The sequence below is a fragment of the Toxorhynchites rutilus genome, chromosome 3, assembly GCF_029784135.1.
Source record: "Toxorhynchites rutilus septentrionalis strain SRP chromosome 3, ASM2978413v1, whole genome shotgun sequence".
Taxonomy (NCBI): Eukaryota; Metazoa; Arthropoda; class Insecta; order Diptera; family Culicidae; genus Toxorhynchites; species Toxorhynchites rutilus.
The window spans coordinates 122,398,925-122,415,536 of NC_073746.1; positions in this window are offsets into that span (position 1 = coordinate 122,398,925).

Below are 16,612 nucleotides of genomic sequence, written 5' to 3' on the forward strand. Positions count from 1 at the left end.
GCCAAAAATGGCTTTTTCAAAAATTCATAACTTTTGAACTACTAGACCGATTCAGATGATCGACATATCAAATTAGAGTCAATCTTTTCACCTGGTCTTTTTTGAAAAAATTCTATGCCTGCAGAAAATTTGAATTCTGCTCTCGTTATTATTGATTGATTTTTTATTGTTCTCATAGTCTCAGGACCAAAGGCGCTATAGTTATTTATATTTTTTCTGGAAAGCTGAGAATTTTTCACATAACATATCTCGAAACCAGGGAGGCGTTTTTTTCGTTTTTGAGTTATGATTTTTCAAAGTTCCCCGATGGTCCAAAAATCATTTTCGGCTTTCTTCCCAAAAATGACTTTCTTCAAAAATTCATTACTTTTGAACTACTGAACCGATTCAGATGATATCAAATTAAAGCCTACTAGCTAGCTTTTTTGAAAAAATAACACATTTGTCAATTAATTGGATTATAATCACATACATCCAGTTTGGTCGCATAGAAATGTTGAACGAAAACTGAAAACATGTTAATTTTGAAAAATCATAACTTAAAAGCGAAAAATAACACCTCTCTGGTATTCGGATATATTATGTGAAAAAAACTCAGTTTTCAGGAAAAAATATAAAAAATATGTCGCCCTAGGTCCCAATACGATATAAGATATAAAAAACAAATATAATCATTAATTACGAAAACAAAATCCATTTTTATTCAGAGTGTAATATTTTTTCAAACAAGACTAGCTCATTGGATTTAATTTGATATGTCAATCATCTGAATCGGTCCAGTAGATCAAAAGTTATGATTTTTGTAGTGGAAAAAATGGGAAAAAATGATTTTTTGGACCATCGGCTAACTTTGAAAAATCATAACTCAAAAACGAAAAAACAACGCTTCCCTGGTTTCAAGATATGTTGTGTGAAAAATTCTCAGCTTTCCAGAAAAAAAAAACTATAGCGCCTTTGGTCCCAAGACTATGAAAACAATGAAAAACGAATACAATCAATAATAACGAGACCAGAATTCAAATTTTCTGCAAGCGTAGTATTTTTTCAAATAAAGACCAGGTTAATGGCTTTAATTTGATATGTCGATCATCTGAATCGGTCTAGTTGTTCAAAAGTTATGAATTTTTGAAAAAGTAATTTTTGGCAAAAATGCGAAAAAATGTTTTTGGACCACCCTAAAGTGGAAATGGTCACCCTAACAAAAAAAACCAAAAAAATTATGGGTCTCATAATTTGCGATAAAGAACAAAACTACCACTTTTGACGAAAATCTGAGAACCACTATATCGGTTTGGCATGGAATGGCTGTATATATATATTGGGTTGGGGAAAATGAAATGTCGTATATTGTCAATATATGGCAACACTTAAACATATCTTGTGTTGTACTTATTGCATCGGGTCATACTATACGGCTATTTAAAGACGACAATCTGTGCTACAAGTGTCGTTTTGACAGTGTTGTGATTATCCTTTTCAGTCTCAAGTTACAGCGCGTCACAGATGGAGTCCACCAAGCAAGAAATTCGCCATATTTTACGTTTTAACTACCTGCGATGTAAAACTGCAACGAAGGCGGCCGAAAAAATTCGTGTAGTTTATGTACCCGATACTGTAACGATTCGCACAGTACAGCGTTGGTTTGATCGATTTTGTTCTGGTGTAGTAGCTGTCGAAGATACACCCCGTACTGGTAGGCCAATCGTCGTGGAAACCGATAAAATCGTTGAAATCATCCAAGTAGACCGGCATGTGAGCACTCGTTCGATTGGCCAGGAACTTGGTATAGACCACAAAACCGTTTGGAACCATTTGCAGAAGATTGGATTCCGAAAAAAGCTGTATGGGTGCAACACGAGTTGACGCAAAAAAATCTTTTAGACCGAATCAACGCCTGCGATGCACTGCTGAAACGGAACCAACTCGACCCATTTTTGAAGAAGATGGTGATGAAAAGTGGATCACGTACGACAATCTAAAGCGAAAAAAAGTCGTGGTCGAAGCGCGGGGAGCCGGCCCAAACCATCGCCAAGCCCGGATTGACGGCCAGGAAGGTTTTGCTGTGTGTTTGGTGGAATTGGAAGGGAATTATCCACTATGAGCTGCTCAACTATGGCCAGACTCTCAACTCGGTTCTCTACTGAGAGCTGTTGTTTTCCACCAGGACAACGCTCGGCCTCACACATCTTTGATGACCCGCCAGAAGCTACGGGAGCTCGGATGGGATTGCCTTCTAAATGGCAACAAGTTTGTGAACAAAACGGCGCATATTTGACTTAAATTGTATAATTTTAAGTATGTTAAATAAAGCGTCGAATTTCGATCAGAAATACGACATTTCTTTTTCCCCAACCCTATATATATAAATGGATTTCTGTCTGTCTGTCTGTCTGATTCTTATGAATTCGGAAACTACTGATCCGATCGACATGGAAATTGGTATGTAGGGATTTTTGGAGTCGAGGAAGGTTCTTATGATATTTCAAGACCCCTCCCCCCTCTCTAAGGGGGGCTGCCATACAAATGAAACACAAATTTCAGCATTAGTCGAGAATTAATCTAGCAAATTAAATCAAATTTGGCATGTGGAGGTTTCAGGATGAAATAAATGTTTCTATGGTGGTTAGATACTCCTCCCCCCCCTCTCTAAGGCCATACAAATGAAACACAAATTTCTGCATCACTCGAGAATTAATCAAGCAAATGAAACCAAATTACGCATATGGAGGTTATAGTGTGCAATAAATGTTTTTACGGTGGTTAGACACTCCACCTTCTCTCTAAGTGGGGGCTGCCATACAAATGAAACACAAATTCCTGCATAACCCGAGAACTAATCAAGCAAATGGAACGAAATTTGGGATGTGAGGGTTTTTGAGTACGAGAAATGTATCTATGATGGTATGACACCCTATCCTCCTCTGGAAAAAGAGGGGGTCCCATAAAAATAATGCACATAATGAGAATTGTGTCTGAAAATAATCTGATGTTATAATATCGAGTTTACGTAGAAGCACTGAAATTTTATAGTAAAAAATAATTTGAAAGGGTAGATTAGAAGACCAATCAATGAACAGCTCTGCGAAAGGACTCATGAACGTGCGCTTAGTAAGAAAACGTGGATGTGATAACGAAAAATAAATTCTGGGCGGGACGAAATTTGCCGGGTCAGCTAGTAATGCATAAATCCAAAGAACTATTTTTTACTAGCAAACTTCGTCCCGCCTTCAATTGAATCCCTCAAAAAATCGATAACATTATGCTACTCTAATATCAATAAGCCATTGAGTAGAACACTTTTCGAATGTGACTTGAGCATATTAACTCTTCTGCCGTGATCTCGCAAAGTGACGCAAGCGCCAAAATTAACATTTTACTTTTTATGTTATAGATCGATAAAGAATACCAAATCCTTTTAAACGACTGCGAAGTTTTATAGAAATGTGGAAAAATGATCCCGTAAAAGCATGAAAACGGAATGGCGTAAGCACCATTTCCACTGTGATGTGGCGCAAGCGCCATTTCCCTTATAATGTGACGTAATTTGAAACTGATGCGATGTGATTTTTAATCCGTTCTGATGGCATAGGATGAACGAGAAGGGACAACAAATTTCAAATAACAACATCAATCAACATCAACATCAAAGGGACAAAGCATCTTGACGATGTTCACTTACGTCGCTTGCTCAATGTCTTTTTCGGATGAATTGCAGCTGAGAGTTGATCGAAGGATAAAAGGGTAAAAGGTTGATCGAAGGGTAAAATCTCCATAGAAACGCTTCTTATAACAAAACTCAGAACATCCTCGCGTAAACTGTATTTGCTTTACATCGGATAATTTCAGAAGGCATTATCTTAATCAACACGGATGTTTTCAATTGCATTTAGGATTGGAAAAAAAGGTGCTGTCCATAGTTGTTACAATCGGGTTCTCAACTACATTAGCCCGCTCGACACATGCTACAAAGACGGAAAATGTGTAGAACTCTTCTTCCTGATGCTACCTCATGCTTCGCTCAACGGTGGCATGTTGTAGAAAATATTTGGAAACAGATTTTCCCATACTTTGATGGATGAACGCCAATCGGTTGTGGAAACAGCGATTAAAATTTGCTGTTTCCACAACAAACTGGCGTTGGTAAAATAGCTTAAATAAAACTGCATTTTTTCAAAAATCGAGCCGATGGCAATGTTTTTCCATCAATTGTACACAATTTGTACAGATCAGATTTTCGTAATGTACGCGTATGCTAATTATACATGTAATTTTGCGAAAAGTCTCGTACTGAAAATTTCTCCCTCTGGCGCTTGCGTCACTTTGCGAGATTACGGCAGTCTTATGCCTTGAACTTCTGATATCTCTATATATCGAACGACTAGAGGTGTTTACATTTCTCTTTGAACTTAATGCATCTTCAAAATGTACTATTCAAACCGCGAATTTGTTCGGTTCAATCTGATGAATTTCAGGAACTCAGTCACTACCTATATGAATTAAAATGGAAGACCAAATGTGTTAGCAAACCGGATGAAGGGATGGTCCGATTTGAGCCATCTTTACTTTGTTGTATTAGTATCTTCCTGTGGATCAATATAGCGGAGAGAAAATCGGAAAATTTTCGGAAATCTGTGAAGCAAGGTCGTAAAAATTGAATTCCTATATGTTCTATAATTACATCATGATGAGCGTTGTTAGTTCATTTGATGTTTACGCTAACGAAATTGATCTTTGTTCGAAAGTGGAAATGGATTTTCAAGCGAAATAACGCACTCCTATATCTTTTATATAAATTTCTATATAAATAAAAATGGAAAGCCAAATGTGTTGGTAAGCGGAAAACCCGAAGAGAGATGGTCCGATTTTGAATGGTCCATCTTTATTTTGTTGTATTCATCTCTTCCCATGTTATGATTAAAATTATGAAATTTTATCAAACATGCATTCCATGTAACGGAGAAACGCATTATTTGCAAGTGAATCAAGAATCTTGAGCGAAAACTGTGTCTGAAAATAAATGTATATTTTAATGACGCGTTTTGGTAGAAGTAATAGATAATAGTGGCGGTGATGATGGACGACGAGACCTATCTCACCTTGGATGACAACGACTGGCAGAGCATTTCGTATATTATTTTCCCCACGAAGGAAGTGAGCTCCGAAGTGAATTTTACACACCAAGTTCCCCAAGAAGGTGCTGCTGTGGCTGACAATCAGCGAGAAGGGGAAGTCAAAACCGCTCTTCTTTAGCTCCGGGCTGGCCGTGAATGGGGAAATTTATAGTACGAAGTGCCTGCCGGAAGTTGCGTCGTTTATCAAGAAATACCATAAGGGCGAAGAAGCGGTGTTCTGACCGGATCTGGCGTCGGCCCACTACTCGAAGCGATCGTTAGAGGAGATGGAACGGCTGAATATCGATGTGGTACCCAAGCCGGCGAACCCGCCCAACGTCCCCCAGCTGCGTCCCATCGAAAATTTCTGGGCAAACCTGAAGCGTAAGATCTACTCCAACAATTTTGTCGCGAAAACTGAGAAGGAATTGATAAATAAAACGAAGAAAGAACTCAAAAACATGTCTACACGCATTTTTTTGTCCGCCATGGCGAATGTTCCGGTTAACTGCCGGAAGGCCGCCCCCAAAACGCGTCGTAGATTTTTTTTTGCAAGTGAGCTAATATAATTTTGTCGACCTTTCATGGGAAATTTATCAAACTCAATTATCTCTCTTAGTTTTTTTTATCGCCATCCGAAAAAAGTCCATTTTTTAATGCAAACGTTAATGTTCAGCATGGATTATCTATTATTTCACGAACAGAATTTCATCGTCTAGAAAAGATTTGGATACTGTTCTTGAATTATAGTTGAGCCCCGATCATCCGCGAGCGGTGCGGATTATCCGCGATAGTGAGTTCCATAGTAATTCTATGGAGCTTTCCAAAATTTGTCAATGATAGGTAGGCACTTGCTCTTTTGTCTTGGTCATGGTTTTCACATTATCCGATCACTGGTGTACACGACCCTCCAGATGAATAGTTGAATGATTTCTGTATGTCTGTCTGTAAAATGGGTGGGTTATATCTATGATATAACCGCAAGGTTGACGTGGGACTACTTTAGCTTAGCAATCATTTGTTTGTATTGATTAAATTTTTGATTGAATGAAACGATTTCTGAATTCGATATAGTAGCTTTGTGAGTAAAGAGATTGAATAAATGCCATGTAAGGTCAATTCATGCATTGTGATAGATTATGTTCTTCGTTGAAAGTAAATTTAATGACATATCTTTTACGTTTAGTATGATGCCTAGGACAAAATAGGTGAACGGAAGAATTATCAAACGATTATTTTATTTAACATTTCCCTTTGAAGTCTGTATCTCTCAAGTGTACGTACTTCTCGAACCGCGAATTTGTTTGATTTGATGAACTTCAGGCACTCAGTTTCGATTTTAACGTCGAACACATATTGTTTAATCAATAGGCGTTATCGCAGCAAATGTTAATCAACATTTTGCCTAATCAATAAATGGTATACATAAAAAAATCAGTGAGCAGAAGATATGAATGCATATCCTTCAATGCAATCTTGAATAACCGAGCCAAAGCGTTGTGTTCGTACCTGGTTTTGTAATCCGTGTTAGGAAAACACCTTTCGGAGTACAAAAAAAAAACATATGAGTGCAGAAGTACCCCTGGCTTATATGAATCAACAACTTCAACTTCTACTTTTTATACTATAGAGGCTTTAAACTTGAAAGTTCATTCGCCTCTAACGTCTGCACGATTTTCCCAGGTTCCTAAGTTTAGAACCGTTAAAGAAACATATTCTAGTCTGCACAAAGGCAAGCGAGTACAAAATTACTCGCAGTTTGCATTTATTTGCAAAGCCGATCTCCCCAGACACCTTGGTTTTGAAGTCTGTGTTAGGCAAACACATTTCAGTCGGGATAAAAATGCCCCCGACTTGCATGTATCTGAAATGCCGATTTTCCCAGACACCTTGGTTCTGAAGTCTGTGTTAGGGAAACACATTTCATTCGGAACAAAAATGCCACCGATTTACATGTATTTGCCATAATGTTGTCACATTGAAATCTGTATTTTAGAGCTAAAAAATCTTTTTTTTCTGTAGAGAAAATAGAAAATCTGTATCGCGGATTTCGCGGTATAGCTTGCCAATAGTTTTCTGAATAAGCCTTTTTTTTCAATTTATTTTTCAGGCTTATGTAAAAAAGTTTACTGTGCAATTCCTTCTCGCACAGAAGTTTAATATGATCAAAAATGTGGAACATCTTAGATTGAGAGTTTTAGATACATAGAGAATTATGACAAATAGAAACATTTTAAAATGTATTTTTAAAGGAAAACCGACGAGAAGAGTTTATTTCATTTAGTTTCACGTTATAAACATTAATTTAATCTTCACTTTCCTCGTGATGTTTATATATGGTCTTGTAGAATTTAGCCTTGATGTCGATTGACAACTGTACTGAGGCACTTTCTCCTCGGATTTTAACAAATAATTTCTATTTGATAATTGCGTTCACAGTTTCTTTAGTGAGACGGTTTCCAACTTTTGTTTTGTTCGCATCATATTGCGAAAAAATACGATTTCTATCACTATTATATTTGACACATTTGACAGCAGCAAAAATAGTTCAGTTCAGTACTGTTCGAATTGTCTGATTTGTTAATTGTTGCGTGTTTAAGAAATAATTTATCTTGTTACAAAATCTGGATTTCTAATCCATGTTGGGATAACGCCTTGCGATCTGTAGGAATTTGTCTAAAAAAATACTATTATTATTTCATATTGCAATTGATTTTCAGGGAGTGTCAAAATCGGCTGCTGCAAGAGTGCCATAAATCAATTCAATTCAATTCAATCAATCTAGACAATTTCTCACGACGAGACCGATTTTTAGTTTTTCAATTTGTGCTCCCAATATGTTCCCGAAAGACGTAATCGTACTTCAAAATTCCGAAATTGGATTAGTTTCTAATGATCAGATTGTTCTTTCCCGTCTTCAGACGATGGTTAGCACACAACCATCCAACGAGGAAAGTAGAACTCTCTAGAGATTGCCGTGTGGGTTGTGGTATATTGCATTCTAGCATATATCCATATGGTATAACGATAAAATACAGGATAATCAGAGTGACTGTTAGTCCATTAACATTCAACCGGAGGCAACTTGCTCATCCTAATCCTAGCAACTCTCATACTTAAATTTACACCTGGACTTAGCCTAACCTCCGTTTTGGTGCCAATTTTGAAGCAAAGAGCGCCAATGGACACGACAAGGACGTGCGCCGACCGAGGGGACTTTATGTGGCATCCAAAACGAGCGACAAGAACGATACATAATCTTTATTAAAATATACATATTAACCGAAGAGGAAATGTGACTGCAGACACCTTTAGCTGCTTATGCTCCGTCGATGGATTCGCAATACCAGGTACGACAACAGCAGGAGCAGGAGTAGCGAACGGTTGCACAAATAGTAGAATAAATATATATTGAAATTCATATCCGGAGAATCTCTTAACTCGGCCAATGCCTCTGAGCGTGGCTTTACTTTGCGTAGGATTTTGAATGGTCGAAACCTTTTCATTCCAGAGCGGATTGAGCCTAACTTTTTTTCTTCTTCTCTCGCCGAAGCACCATTCCCTCCCGCGTTTGAATATTTCTTTCGAAACAGCCGCGCAGCGGTAGATATTCAATCAGATTGAAGTTTCGACTGGAAAGAGATAAAATTTCCAAAAAGCACAAGAATGCATTCGAAAGGATTAAGATTTTCGACATGCAAGAGGATTTGCAGTCATATACACCGCGGATTGCGCGCTTGGTTCCCCCCTAGCGGTGACCGCTGTTGAATTCATTTCAAATAAAGTAGTGTTAATTCAGGGCGTGAATATCAGAACTGAAATGGAGAAATGATAATTTTGTGTTGGAATATTTTGCAGTGAAACAGCCGAAGATGATGGAAATGATGCGAAAAATAATATTGAGATCAATTTGGGTGACATATTAGGCTGTCAAAAAAGTCCTGCGGTATTTCCGCGAGGTGTCGTTGTAAGCGCGTAGTTCTAGTTGTATTCATTGTATCGAGTCATACTATAGCTTGTTGGAAAGGTATTTTTGCGCGCTATAATATAGTCCTTGACAGTGTTTCGTTTGGTTAAGTCGTTATATAAAGAGAATAATAGAGAAAATCCGACTTATTTTACAGTACTACTATGAAAAAGGCAAAAATGCATCTCAAGCTGCCAATAAAATTTGTGCAGTTTATGGACCCGATACAGTTTCCATTACCACCGCACAACGATGGTTTCAACGTTTTCGTTCTGGTGTAGAGGTCGTCGAAGATGCGCCACGCTCCGGAAGGCCTGTCGTCGAAAATTGCGACAAAATCGCTGAATTAGCCGAGAAAGACCGGCATAGTAGCAGCCGTAGCATCGGCCAAGAGCTGGGGATAAGTCATCAAACCGTTATTAACCATTTGAAGAAGCTTGGATTCACAAAGAAGCTCGATGTATGGGTGCCACACACGTTGACGCAAAAAAACATCTTTGACCGTATCGACGTATGTGAATCGCTGCTGAATTGCAACAAAATCGACCCGTTTCTGAAGCGGATGGTGACTGGCGATGAAAAGTGGGTCACTTACGACAACGTGAAGCGCAAAAGGTCGTGGTCGAAGCCCGCTGAAGCGGCTCAGACGGTGGCCAAGCCCTCATTAACGGCCAGGAAGGTTCTGCTGTGTGTTTGGTGGGATTGTCAAAGAATAATCTATTATGAGCTGCTTCCCTATGGCCAAACGCTGGACCGCTTGAAGGTAGCACTCATGAAGAAGAGGCCATCTTTGATAAACAGAGGCCGCATTGTCTTCCATCAGGACAACGCCAGGCCACACACTTCTTTGGTGAAGCGCCAGGAGCTGCGGGAGCTCGGATGGGAGGTTCTTTTGCATCCGCCGTATAGTCCGGACCTTGCACCGAGTGACTACCACCTGTTTTTTGTCCATGGCGAACGTGCTAGGTAGTCAGAAGTTAGTCTCAAAAGAGGCCTGTGAAAATTGGCTATTCGAGTTTTTTGCCAATAAGGAAGCGAGCTTCTATAACAGGGGTATTATGAAGTTGGCATCTCGTTGGGAACAAGTCATCGAACAAAACGGCGCATATTTGACTTAAAACAGATGATTGTAACTAATTTTATGAACAAATGAAAATTCAAGAAAAATACCGCAGGACTTTTTTGACAGCCTAATATTTAGTCGCTGACAAGACTGAAAGCCGTGGACAAGATTGATAAGTATCTCTCCGATATTTTCATTGATTATCTGAAAAGCCAAAGTTTGAATTTTATAAAAAATAGTGAGCTATTAGCTATGATTTTTCGAAGAAACAAGGTAAATATTGTGGACATATCTAAATTAGGGGGGCAATGGATGTATGGAAAAACTTATAGGAGGTTGTGTCCAAGACACGACCACATTCTTGACGTAGAACTACGCTGTAGTTGATTCAAGTCGCTTGTTTATAACTGCGAGTATTATTTTATCATGCTATGAAATTTTAGAAATAACCATTCTACCAGTGGACGCCCTGAAATATTTTTTTCTTGTAGAATCATTTGACGATTATTGTTTGATGATTCATTCTTGTCCTCGCAGAACAATACATGCTCGAGATAAGCGCAGTTATCATCCTTAGTGGAGAAAGTTTTGCTACTGGTTTTTTTTTTATCCCTTTTTGTTTATTTTAGGTTCATTAGTATTTTAGCTGTAACAGAGCCGAATTTAAATCGTGTACATGTCACATGTTTATCATATCTATAATTAGCACATTACACAGTTGCCATTTTTTGGCGTTAGACTATTCCCTACTACACCATTGCATATGGTACACATTCACACAGTAGCCATTTAGGCGTAAGAGTTTTCTATCTGTTCTTCCATTATCCAGTTAGACCGGACAGCGGAGACAGTTGTTGATCATTGTTGAGTTATTTATAGAACAGCAGCCCGATGTATCTTGCAGAGCAGAGCAGTTGTATGGACGAATCGATCTTTATTCGACCGTGGATCGATCTCCATCGCTGATGATTGTTGCGTGGACGTAGCTATTCTGTAACAACACAAAGATGGTCAATGAGGGCCCTGAGTTTTTTTGCTACTGGTAAGCGAAACCAAATCACATACAGAATTCCAGAACGACATTTACCTTCCTGTTAATCTCAATAACCTCGAAAAGATTAGCACTGCTTCATCATGATCAAGATTAGCGCAAATGCAATCCTAGTTGAAGGGAGCTTTGCAACTGGTACGTGAACCCAAATAAATTTATAACTTATTATAACTTATTGAATAACTTGGTATTCAATATTTAAATAATATAAATAATAATAATATAAATAATAAAATATAAATAATTTTTTGGTGCACAACCTTAACACCTGATTTACCATAGCGTCAGTTTAATGCATTGATACAATGTCAAAGGCATCAACGAAGCTTTTATAATGACGGAAAACAAACGATGTCAACTGCTTGGAAAATGGCTGAATATTTGCCACATCAGATATTCATTACTAATACCCTAGCGCCAATATTTCTCTCCCGCTATCTCCCCTCCTTGTCGTCACGTTCGGATCGACATGTTCTCCCGCAACAGCGCAATACGCCAAAACGCACGCACGTACACACACAAAAATTTCCATATATCGATGGTTTGAAGCAATTAAATATGCACACACTTATCTCCGTTTTACGCTCTTCTCAACAGAAGCCCTTTTTGTTAATATTGCCGGTCTAGATCAGCTTAGCTGGCATCCTTTGTGGAGATAGTTTTGCTACCATCATGCGAAACCAAATCACTGATAAAATTCCAGAACATTTATTTTCTTGGTGAGCTGACGATAGCCTAGCTTGATGATTCCCACATAATCGTGTAGCTCAGAACCTTAATGCAACGGCGTCAGTTTGATGCAATTATTGCAGTGCTAGTGACATCGGCGAGTCAGTAATTTGTTCGCGTCCACAGTTCAATCCGAAACTAAGACACGTGAGACTTTAAACTTCTTTAGTTCATTCGTCTCTAACCTACAAAAAGGTCCTTGGAAAACTTTACTTTTCCCTCGTACTACACCTCTACTCCTCACCGTCCAGCTCGCCCAGCAACGATGTTGTACAGTCGGTGTCCTCACGAAGAATGGAAGTTTGCCTCAGCGAGCTCCTCTGTTTATACCCTAGGCAAACATTCCCCTTCGTTCTTTTTCTTTTCCTTTGTTCACAGAGACTTTAAGTCTTACGATTTCCCCTTCGTTGCTCGTCCATAAGTTACTCGTTATTGACAGCTCTGTTCGGGAAAGCACACAAATGGACAGAACAAATGTATGGGAAAATGGAAACGCTTATAGTTTTCATGAATTTTAACCATTTATACACCATGGGATTGTAATGTATAGCATATCGAACAAATTTTAGGGGATTTCCGATTCATTTGGTATGTAAATCGCCAAAATCCGTTCGCGGCAAAAATAGTTATTAACGTTAACTTTATTTCATAAAAACGTGACCTGTTTTCTGATTTGGCACCCTTAATGAAAGACGTAGTTCTACGTCAAAAAATTCATCATCGAATTTTAAAAACCGGCAATGTACAATTTGTTTATTGGTCCAAAAAATGACCTGTGCAAAATTTCAGCTTGTTTTGATTTTTCGGCCACTTAGGCTAATTCCCAAAAAGTTGATTTGCGACCAAAAATTTGTTTTCGAGGTGACACCAGATCTCGACGTTTCATGCATTTTTAAGTGATTTGGCATCGAAATTTTTTTTTCGATTTTCCAAATTTTTTTTTACTCCCCCTTGAAAGATTTTCAAGGAACAAAAAATCAATATTTTGAGCGCTTTGAGGCACCCACTTTGAGGAGTGAGAGTTTTTCCATCTGGTTCTATAGTTATGAAACACTGGAATTTTAGTTTTTTTAATGTTTCGCGCCTGAACACAACAATAAAGTTCAAATGGCCAGGCTTATAAATGAAGATAGTTATTATATCCTACACCATATACTTCAACTCACCCAACTTCTTACATATCTTTGGAAACTCAGAAAAAATTAGTGGTTCTATAGTTGTGAAACGCAGTGTATTAGGTTGGGGAAAAAGTAATCCACTAGAGGAGGCGATCTGGCGTAGTGGTAACATCCATACCTCTCACGCTGAAGATGACGAGTTCAATTCTCACTCCCAACATTCTTCCAAAATTGGAAGTAAAAAGTGACGAACCAGCCATGAGTGTTGAAAGTCACTATAATGCAGATAAAAAAAAAAGTTATCCACTATTTTTGAGTGAAATTCAGAACTATGTTTCGGAATGTCCGATTTGGGTTAAATATGAACCGTTTCGTTGGAAAATTTGTTACCATTCTAAAGGTAGCTTCATAATGTCTCTATCATAGAGGTCTTGGTCCTTATTAGCAAAAAGCTCTAGCAGACACAATCTTTTCTTGATCCCGATTTCTTATCACTCTGGAAATTTAGCAGTGTGAGAAAAAGGTGGTCCTGATCCTGCGTTGTCCTGATGGAACAAAAAACTTCTTCTGTTGGCTAATTTTGAACGTTTCTGGTCAATTGCAAGCTTCAAACGGTCCATTTGTTAACAGTAGAGATCTTAATTTAGTGTATGGCACTGAAATAAAAATAAAAATAAATAAACAAAAAAAAATCAAAAAATATTGTTTTTTAAATAAGTTAAGTTGCACGTATTCTACTGTTGCAATATCGGTAACATAAACGCCATTCACAATTTCAGCGGCCTAGATTTCATTTTCGCATTTATAAAGGAAAAAGAGTAAAATGTACCGAATTTTCTCTTTGTTGGCCTCCATTGTTAACACCCTGTAACTCACAACTGAATGGAGCAAACGTAGAGCAAAAAGATTTTTTTTAGTGGCAAATGTCACCTTTACAACGGGCCTATAATTGAAGTTGTATTATCGATATTACGCGAGATATTGATCACTAAAGCCAGTAACCGTTGGTTCCAAGTACTAATTTGTGCTCTACCCAAATTCCAATATATATTTATTCATAACGGATATGTTTTAATAAAAATCGCCATAAATACCCACCGCCTGTTGCTTGTGAACAGTTGGCCCAATAGTGAATGGTGTGAGCCCTGGCAAAACACTCATACTAAAGAAAAAAAGAAAAGCTCGGTAAAGAATAGTGTCGGCTAACGACAATTAGGGAGTGCGCGCCGAAAGAAGTAGATTTTAATAGTGCCAGAGTGCATCGAAAGCAAATAGAGATCGGTAAAGATAGAGAAAGATTGTTATAAGAAATAAAAGGTTTGTGGGAAATTGAAAAGGAAAGAACTAGTAGTAATTTAATATTTAATTTATAGAAAGTATAAGAGAAAAGATAGGAGAGCTAAAAAAAGAGGATAACCGGAAGAGAGAAAATAGGCAAAGTAGTGTAATGACGAGAACCAAGAATAAGAAATAATGCGATGGATAGGTCCTTTCAGCGGGCCTTTTTTTCTATATTTCGTTTTTCTTCTCCTTTGACAAGTGGGGTATGCGCCATTTGGAAAAAGGACATTCCACTGAACTATCCGCCATTTTTATTCGGCGACGATTCAGGATACCGGAACCAGAAGAATCCGATCAACTCTTGGTGGCTACAGCGGGGGTCCCATTAATACCACGGAGAAAGAACAGAGAAGGAGAGAAAGAGACGAAAAATACTGCAAGTATGAAAGCATGAAAGTCTGTGACGTCACAATCAGGTATATGCAAAAGTAATAGGGAAAATAGAATAGGGACAGAAGTAAATTGAAGAGTAGATTTGAAAGGAAGGAATAAAAGAAGAAAATTGTAGAAAAATCACATTTATCTCCTCTATTGTGGTGTTGAAAATTACCGTTTTTCGTCGCCAGCCCTCGTCCTCGATTGGTCGGCGGAGTTGGTTAGCTTTGCTGAACCTTTGAGCCATAGTTGAGTGTAGGCGTAGTTGGTGGATTCACAAGGGTGCGTAGCTCTAGTGGAGACGTACAAAACCGAAACTGCTCCTTTTTACTGGAGGAACAGCTGTTTGCGAGTAACCGGTAAAAAGGTTAAACGACCCTGAGAAAAGGAAATCCTAATTAGAGAGTTTTAAGCCACCTATCGAGAAAATAATGGATAATTTTGTCCCCAACATAATATATAAAAATGGAGTGATATCTGTCCGTCTTCCTGATTTTTATAAACTTGGAAATTACTGAACCGATTTGCGTGAAAATTTGTATGTAGGAGTTTTAGGGGCCAGGGAAGGTTCTTATGATGGTTCGAAGCCCATCCCCCTCTCTGAGAAGGGGCTGTCATGCAAATGAAACGCAATTTTCGGCATAATTCAAGAATTAATCAAGCAAACGAAACCAAATTTGGCATGTGGAGGTTTTAGGGTGAAATAAATGTTTCTATGGTGATTAGAAACTCCACCCCCTCTCTAAGGGTGCTGCCATACAAATGAAACACAAACTTCTGCATAACTCGAGAACTATTCAAGCAAATGGAGGTAAATTTGGGATGTGAGTGTTTTTGGGTACGAGAAATATTTCTATGATGGTATGACACCCCTCCCTCCTCTGGAAGGGAGAGGGGGTCCCATAAATATAATACAGGTAAACTTCGATATAACGTACATTTCACTTTCAAAATTGTACGTTATATCGAAGCATAATAAAGTACTCACAAACGTAGTCTATAATACATTATTGTGTTGCTGTTTTAGTAAAGTTAATGAATAACTTTAATCAGAAGACGAAGCCAGCCTTTCTCATGATGTTTCCCTTCGTACTGTTGATTAACGATTGATTCATTTAGAATCCGGAATCACAAAACCAGCTGTATTTCATGATTGATTGAAGGTACAAAACTTGTTTTAGCATCACAATACAGATGATTCATTGTTCTATCAGAAAAAAAATATTGAAAAAATTTTTCCTTTACACTTTGGAAATGTTATATCGAGTGACGTTATTTCGAGGGTACGTTATATCGAAGTTTCCCTGTACACATATTTCAACTAAACATAACAATTGAAAATTTTCGGTAAACTCTGAAGGAAAATGGAAAAATTCGTGTTCTTCAACTACATAGTGACAAGCGTTGTTAGTCCATTTGATGTTTGTGTTAACGAAATTGATATTTGTTCGAAAGTGGAAATGGATTTAAATGTGGCAAAACGCACTCCTGTGTCTTCTTCTATCTATATAGATAAAAATGAATCGCCGAATGTTTTCGTAAGAGCAAAACTCGAGAAAGGAATTGTCCGATTTAGGGCTGTCTTTATTCTATCATATTTTCTGTATTAAACATTCATTCCATGTAACGGAGAAACATGCTATTTGCAAGTGGTTGAAAAATTTTGAATGAGAATTGTGTCTGAAAATAATCTGATATTATAATGACGAGCTTTGGTAGAAGCAAAGGCGTCTCGTGCGCCTGTTGAAACTATTCATAGGACAGGTAGACAATCTCAGAATAAAATGTATATTATTCCACATTTGTAACATGGATGAGGAATTATCGAAGGTAACTTTGTTGTGATTTCTATATTAT